General features: G+C 33.8%; 1 long non-coding RNA gene across 1 annotated transcript; it reads left to right on the top strand.

Annotated features, from left to right (window-relative positions):
- Positions 1-3,842: 3,842 nt before the first annotated feature.
- Positions 3,843-8,385, top strand: LOC134275808 (uncharacterized). Its single transcript, XR_009993916.1, has 3 exons — positions 3,843-4,615; positions 5,499-5,687; positions 8,106-8,385. It is a non-coding gene; the product is annotated as an uncharacterized LOC134275808 (long non-coding RNA).
- Positions 8,386-8,860: the final 475 nt, after the last annotated feature.

The raw sequence follows: 8,860 nt of genomic DNA on the forward strand, positions 1-8,860 counted from the left end.
CTAAGTCCAATCAATTTTCGCAAAGACTTCGGATTAAAAGAACGCATTTCAAACTACTCTTCCTTCCTTTTTAAAAAATATTTTCACATGCACTCAATATCATCATTGCTTGTAATTATTTTTTGTCGTTGTTGAATAAGAAAGGGTCGTAAATCTGAATTTTAAACAACAGTTCCATGTTTTATTTACTTTAACTGAAAACTTATATTTAACATGGAACAGAATAATCGTCGAAGTGTTGACAAATTTTATGTATTTAATCAGAACACTCTTAGGTCGTTTTAATGTGTAATGCACATGTAGTGTGACAACAATCAGAGTCAGATATGTTATGAAATAGACAATAATCATGAAAGAAAATATGCAGAAAGCACAACGGAGAAAATTCTGTGACGTAAACAAAGCATATAGTTGGAACGCAGTCAGTGCGCGATATATTTTTATTGATGTTTTTGTTGCAAAATAATGACGTCGCTTTTTCTATTGTGACGTAAAATTTTGTCAGATTACATAAGGGGGGTTTTTGCTTGGAACGGCTCAAATATTCATATTATAACGAATTAAGTTTCGCATACACGAAGTCCTGCTATAACTTCTTATCATATATATTAGTAATTATCGTTTTCTTTCTTCTTCTTTTTATACCCCCCCCCCCCCCGCTTGAAAAGCGAAAGGGTATATAGTAATCGGTATGTCCGTCCGTCTGTCTGTTACGCTTTGTGGTATCCATCTCTTATCCGTAACTCCTCTTTTACCACTGAATGAAATTTGATGAAACTTTCACAGAATCTTTATTACATATTGCCATTGTGCACTTCCTATTTTACTTTTCGAACCGACACATATTTTGGGCTTCCCACAACAAAACATGGACACTCCCATTATATTCATATGGGAGGCGGGGGGGGGGGTGTATCATTTAGCTCACAGTACCTCTATTTTTTTTTTTTTTTACAATAATTGCTTTTGCACTCATAATCTGACTTTGAAAAAAAAACATCAATGGCTAGGAGTGGTGATTTGACGCCCCCAATACACAAGGCTTTGTATAAGTCATAGCTTTTAATTACAATGTATATTTGTCTATTAATTTCAAAAAAATGTAAAAAGGCAGGATGGATAAATCTTCACACTAATATAAATTCACGAGTCTTCATCGCTAGCTATACACAAAATAAAATACAGAAATATCAAAAGTAATACAAGTATATTGATTACTTATTTTGATTTTTAAAAAAAGCTTTAAAAGGGGTCTTCAATGTCACAACAGATATTATTTACCTTAGCTTTCTCGATGCATCTGGAAAATACAGTGTAAACGTCCATACTACAGAAGATTGATTTTTAATTGAAAAAGAGGGGAATGGGAGGGGGGTTAAACCAACAAAAAAAAGCCCCAATTTTCAATATTTTGTCTATCTCTTCAAAAAAAGTGGTAGACCCTCCCTCCCATCCAACAGCCCCCCGGAACCGGCGCCTATGTATTATTTTGATTGTCATTCGAAATTTGAAGTATGAAGGCAAAGTATAGAGTTCTTTTTTTTTAAAAAAAATCATACTTATGTAATTTTAATAACATACTGCATATCGTGATTTTTTTTATATTTCTTTTTTTTTTATTTGTAAGTAAGACATACATGTAATTTTACTGGAGATTAATTATTTAAAATAAATAAGATTTTTCAATCTGATTAAAATAAAGTAAAAACAAAATTTCCTCCAAATGCTTTATTTATATAGGGTCAGTTCAATTTTAATTAAATCAATGAATATCGAATTATGCTTTTTGTTAAACATTAGAAGGTACATGTACTTTAACTTAATTATTGGTGTGAATTGAATGTCGCTTCAATCAAAATCGGAAACAAAATCACAAATGCACACACAAAATATCAAGAAAAATATTACTTTAATTTTAGATGTAGATATAGATGAAAATTTAGTGTGAACCCAGGTACCCCCTGATTTTCAAGATGGAGAGTGGCGCTCCTTCCTTCTTTTTATATACAGTAAATATGACATTTTTTAAAACGTGCTAATTTCGGCGAATTTTTATTTTTATTTTAATGAGGGTATTCAGGCACACATAGAAAAACACATAATACACAAAATACACCACCCTGTAACCAAGCGCCTATGCCTTTTTGTATAATAAAGTTTCACCTGAAAATCTTTCAAATAAGCTTTCCAAATCAGTTAATTATGTTCCCCAAACGGAGTTTGGGAACATATTGTTTTTACTCGGTTTCTTATTATTATTATTAAGGTCTTCCGACTTCCTTCGGAAGACCTTATTGTTTTCCTTCTGTTTTCTATTATTATTATTATTATTCCACTTTTCATAGTACAGGTCATATCTCCGCTGTGCATGGTTCAATTCAAACGATTTTTTCAGGGATGGTGCATCATGTTAATATCTCCAGGGGTGTCCCTCACTTTTTCGAAATTTCCTTCCGTTCGCGTTTTTTAGGGAAATTTGTATTTTTTAAATGGAATTTTGTCGCAAAAAATTCTCGAGAACAGTAACAGATATAAAACTGAAACTTACGGACGTGATAGAACATCGAATGTAGATATGTTGATCGACCTTCATTTTTCGTCGTTCTGACTTCCGGTCGCAAACGGAAGTGAATTCTAAAAGTCTAATTTTTCAACTTTTTTGTTTTTCACTATTTTTCTTTCGAAATCACAGGGTTGATAGAGTATCTTTTACGAACTCTAAATATGTTTTCAACATTTTCATGCGTGCATTTTTTGCAAAGATATGACCGATCCAAATTTTGCCTCACTGTCGGGGGTTCGAATCCCGCTGGGGGCGTTGCAAAAAATTTTTCTTTGTTTCTCTTTTTTTTCATTTACATATGACTTTTCTTTCTTTTTTATATTTATAGAAGATTTTGTCGATTTTTAAAAGCTATATTTTGTGATATTTTGTGGAATAACTGTAATAATCACGATCAATGTTGAGAGACTGCTGTCAATGAAAGTAAACGATAAAAATACATTCTGAAATCTATTTTATGGCCTGGCAGAGCAGAGATTTCTAACGAAAAGTCGGGCGGAAGACCTGCTTGTTGCCCTAGCAACAAGAACGCATCTAGTTATTATTATTAGGGTCTTCCGCTTCCTTCGGAAGACCCTACTGTTATTCTACTGTTTCTTATTATTATTTTATTTTTTTTTTCCCGCTCGATTTTTGACAGGCGATTTCTCAAAGACCTTTGGACTGATTTTTATGAAACTTTCAGGTTAGATACCTTGTAATTAAACCTATTTACACCTGTTTTCAATTTTTTGATGCATGCCTTTAATTGTGAGTTATTGCCCTTTAATTGATAATTTTGATGTCTCGTTTCCACTAAAAATCTCAAGAACGACGTAGGATATTTACACGAAAGTTGGAGAACTTGTAGCCAATACATTGTAGATGTGCAGAACGATAAAATTATAAGCTGATTTTCTAAAGTTTGGAAGCTATAAAACGGCAAATTTTAGTAATTTTTTTTCTTGAATTTTTGCTACTTTTTGTGTAATAACTTTTGAACCGAGAATAATTTGGTAAGAAATATATAACAAAAGTTGTGTGTAATTACGAGAGCTTTCATATTAGATTAATGAAAAGGGGCTGGCCCCTATAATTAGGGGTTAATAGCTCATACACGTTTTTTCTGATAGCTAAAAATATTGGTATATTATGAAAAAGTTTGACTGAAATAATTTCGAACTTATAAAATCTTGTCATTTGATATAAAAAGAAATAAACTTCCAGCTATATTTAATTGTTTCTTATATAAAACAAGTACATGTATGTGAGAAACCTTTCAGGAACAAGTTGTCTACTATAGCCAGCCAAGCCTTTACTGCATACATGTGCACATTTTTAGTTGATGCATCTAAAAGATATAGTTTTGATTCGGTGTTTCTTTGTTTTCTTTTTATTCAAATAATTTTAAAATGTGATGATGTACACAACAATAAATAGTACCTAGTTTAGAGGATTTTTTCGCGCTTGTTTGTAAACAACGCGCGGCATTGTGGGAAATAGGAAGGTACTAAAGACGCGATGTACTAAACACTTATTTGACCTGATTCAAATTTGTCTGTAAATGTTCCAAACAATTGAATTTTTGTATAGCATATGCCTCGAAGTCATAAAGTCTGTACATAAGTAATTTAAAATACTCAATATTACCATTTAATTAAAAATTAAAACGTCAGGTAAATATCAGGTCTCTAGTATATCCCGTTTTTAGTGTGCCCCTTCGAGTCGACGTCGGACACATGTTTGTCATGGTTTACAAACTGAAAATAGAATGATTTGTGAAGTTGAACATTTTCTCACAAAGAATCCGCTTGTAGACATGCACACTCATTTAATCTGGAGCTACGAAGTACTTTGTCACTTCTCTGGAACATTATTCTAAGCAGAATTATCCCGATTCATATATTCTAAGAATCTTGTGTGAATTGTTTACGAGGAAATTCTGACTGTCACATTAACAAGGATGAACACTCTTGACTCTGCTTCGGATTCCCCAGTGATAATTGTATCGAGTGATGAAAGAGCTGACGGCGACATTTTAATGTATGATTGGCTTGGACCATTGGAATGAAGGTTAGAATATTTTTATTACTTAAAATTTACACTACTGATTTGACGTACATTGATGTTATTAGAAATACACAGACACACCGTACATTGATGTTATTATATACACAGACACACCGATATATTATCTGTTTTACAGTTCAGACGCTCTCTGTTTGCCTTGTAAATCCCCACAGCTTTATATTTTATTTTTATTAAATTTGAGGATGTAATTTCAACAGTCCTACTATCTATCATAGTGATCATACTCTATAATTCAAACTGCACTTAATGTTACAGAATATATTCAACTAATTATATATTGACAGTGTGACTGTAAGGGTGAGGGCAGATACTTATTTAGTTTTAATTTAGATTGTGCTTGTCAAGCCGCATTTGACATTTGGTGCATCCATGCTCAATGTTCACACTGAGAGTTTATTCAAATGTTTAATTCGAATGAATTCACTGCTCGTTAAATTACTTCCCATTAGCTCCATGTGAACATGAGTAAGGATATCTAATTCAAATTAAATAGAAATGAATTTTGAATGTAGCTTAAACATGTTAAAGAAGCTAAGCACTGTGTGTCCAAAGTATACTGCGGAAAAATTGTGTAGAGCAATGTGCAAGTCACAATCTTCTTTTGCCAAGGTGTTATCATAAGAGCTCGCATTATGGGCAGGGATTTGTGCTGCTGTCTGGACTCGCTATAAATAGATGTTCTCAAAAAGTCTTAATTATTTAATATCATACTTTACTGACAAAAAAAGAACAAATATTGCTCAGTTAAATTGCAAAAGAAATTTGTTTAAAAAAATTGAAATAATAGAAAGTTTGCATTTTTGTTTGATAAGACTGCTGTAATGGTTTAATGTTTGTTTATTTGCCTTAATCATACATTTTTCAGTCATTTCATGGTGCCACCACTTGGGATGGTATTAGCTGCAAATATAGACTTGTACTCAGCACTTATTGCCTTTAAGAAGTATGAGATCCATTTTGTGCTAACAACAACCGTGACACAGAATCTTGGTTTATGCAGTCTCATAGGAGTAACCTGTCTAAAGCATTTAGCAATGGGATTGGAACCTGCAACGTAAGGTTCAGCTTCTTATTGATACTTTGATTTATAATATTTATTTGAGAATTTCACTCATTCACATACTTAGAGATGTTGATATATATTGTTGAATAGCATCAATTTAGACCTTTAATTAGCTAAGTAAACATGTACTGTGAGGTTTTTAAGGTCTCATTCATTTTATATGCCAGATGCATGTTAAGGAACATTACTGCATAAATGTTTTTGTCTTAAATTTGAGGCTTTTTACTAATATAGAGATATGTTAGTTTTAAACCTCTTCAAATTAGGGTAGACCTTTACTTTAAACTCAGCAATGTGAGTGTGTTGTGTGAACTTGTGTTAGCGAGACAGTGTGTTGTATGAATTTGTGTTAGCAAGGCAGTGTGTTTTGTGAACTTAATTGTGTTAGCCTGACAGTGGGTTGTGTGAATTCTTGTTAGCTTGACAATGTGTTGCGTAAACTCGTGTTAGCGGGACAGCGTGTTGTGTAAAATCGTGTATAAAGTGTAAGTGTGACAGTGTGTTGTGTAAACTCGTGTTAGCTAGACAGAGTGTTGATTGAACTCGTATTAGCGAGACTTCGTGTTGTGTAAACTGGTGTTAGTGAGACTGCGTGTTGTGTAAACTCGTGTTAGCGAGACTGCGTGTTGTGTAAACTCATGTTAGCGAGACAGCGTGTTGTGTGTATTCTTATTAACGAGACAGCATGTTGTGTGAATTCGTGTTAGCGTGACAGTGTGTTGTGTGAACTTGTTATCCTGAAAATTTGTCGTGTGAACTGGTGTTAGAGAGATAGTGTGTTGTGTGAACTCGTGTTAGCAAGATTGGATATTGTGTGAACTCGTGTTAGCCAGACTGCGTGTTATGTGAACTCGTGTTAGCGATATTGCATGTTTTTTGAATTTGTGTTAGCGTGACAGTGTGTTGTGTGAACTCGTGTTAGCCTGACAGTGTGTTGTGTGAAATGGTATTAGGATGACAGTGTGTTGTGTGAAATGGTATTAGGATGACAGTGTGTTATCGCAACAGCGTTTGGTGCGAACTTGTGTTAGTGAATAGTGAGACAGCCTGTTTTGAGAATTCGTGTTAGCGTGACAGTGTGTTGTGTGAACTCGTGTTAGCCTGACAGTGTGTTGTGTGAAATGGTATTAGAATGACAGTGTGTTGTGTGAAATGGTATTAGGATGACAGTGTGTTATCGCAACAGCATTTGGTGCGAACTTGTGTTAGTGAATAGTGAGACAGCCTGTTTTGTGAATTTGTGTTAGCGTGACAGTGTATTGTGTAAACTCGTGTTAGCATGACAGTGTATTGTGTAAACGCGTGTTAGTGAGACTGCGTGTTGTGTAAACTCATGTTAGCGTTACAGTGTGTTGTGTGAATTCATCTAAGCGTGACAGTGTGTTGCGTGTACTTTTGTTAGCTAGACAGTGTGTTGTATGAACTCGTATTAGCGAGACTGCGTGTTGTGTAAAACTTGTGTTAGCGAGACAGCGTGTTGTGTGAACTTGTGTTAGCGAGACAGCGTGTTTGTGAATTCGTGTTAGCATGATAGTGTGTTGTGTGAACTCGTGTTAGCCTGATATTTTGTTGTGTGAAATTGTATTAGCGTGACAGTGTGTTGTGTGTTAGTGTGACAGCGTGTGGTGCGAACTTGTGTTAGTGCGAAAGTGTTTTTCAGTGTTGTGATGGCGAGCTGTGTGATAGCCTAATGGCGTCTTTTGTGTCGGTAAGATGGCACGCTTTTATGAAAGTGCTATTGAGCTTTAGCAAGTGGCCCTATCTGGACACGCCTTATTATAATTGATCAGTTCTCAGATATACAGTGAATTACCGGTATTATTGTCACCATGAAATCAGCATTTACAGTTGCAATTACCTAGTTAGTAATCATAAGATATTGGTTTGTCAGTTTTAAAATTATGGTGTTCCAATGATGTGAAGTTGCAGTGTGTTAGCATGTTAATTTCAACAGACTGCCACTCCAATGCAGCTTTAAACAACACGCTGCTGTGTTAACACAAAACAAAATATCATGCAAACACAACTTTAAACAATCTGTTGAGTGTTAGCTTCACTGCATGTTGGATTCAGTGTGCTGGCATATTATCACTGACGTACATGCTAGCACATTGTCACATCGTGCTAGTATGTTGTCATAAATACTCTAGCACATTATCCTAAACCCACTAGTGCATGATTACTTTGCACTTGTATGTTGTCTTATTAGGGAATAGCATAAATGACTGCCTTAATTGGTGTAAACTTCTTTTAATTGATGAAAGAGTACATTAAAATTTACAAATTATACACAGAAAATGTGACAATATCTTATCTCTCAATTTGATAATCTAATTTATAATCTCATGAATTGCACTTTTTATTAGTAAAAGAATTATAGATTAAAAAATTTCAATTTCTTTTGGATAGGTGTGACTCATCTGAAGACTGAATTTTGATACCAAGCATGACCATGATTTGCCAGAAGATCATCTGTTTGGATGTGACATGGAATAAACAGCATAGTGAAAATAAGTCAAGTTTTGGTTTGTGAAGACAATTTTTAAACACACTGTGTATCATTTTTAAATTTTGATTTGACAACATAAATCCACAAATATGAACATATCAATTGCTCTCAGTTTTTCAAGTGAAATAGTTTTTGTAACAGAAATACATGTACCAGTAATTACATTGGAATAAATGTTATTTTTAAATATAATAATATTTTGTTTGTGTAGCATGTTGACCTCTTTATTAAGGTCTTCCCTTTCAAAGTTTAGACTTACTTATTCTAATGATTAAGATAGATCCTCTGTCTTCAGCAGGATTAGAAGATCTTGTAATACATGTATGTGTATTTTTTACAGTATAATGTAAAAAAAATTGTTATTTTGGCACATACAACTAATTAAAGGCATAAACATGTGTATGATTCCAAGGAATTCAGTACATAGGGCATGTACATGTAGTTTTCTAAAACAAGATTGAAGAGATGTCCAGTCGCATTTCAATGTCAACTGCAAAACTGTGCCTGTTGCATATTTATTAGCCCATCTGAGCTAAAGGAACCCGTAAATTTTTTAAAAACATAATTTTATCCATTATCATCATTGTCTAAAATTTCACAATATCATTTTCCAGAACCAAAGTGAAACTTGGCACAGAGCATCCTTAGTGTAGGG

The sequence above is a fragment of the Saccostrea cucullata genome, unplaced genomic scaffold (genome assembly GCF_032062105.1).
Source record: "Saccostrea cucullata isolate Sc308-1 unplaced genomic scaffold, CSIRO_AGI_Scuc_v1 ctg880, whole genome shotgun sequence".
In the NCBI taxonomy this organism is placed as follows: domain Eukaryota; kingdom Metazoa; phylum Mollusca; class Bivalvia; order Ostreida; family Ostreidae; genus Saccostrea; species Saccostrea cuccullata.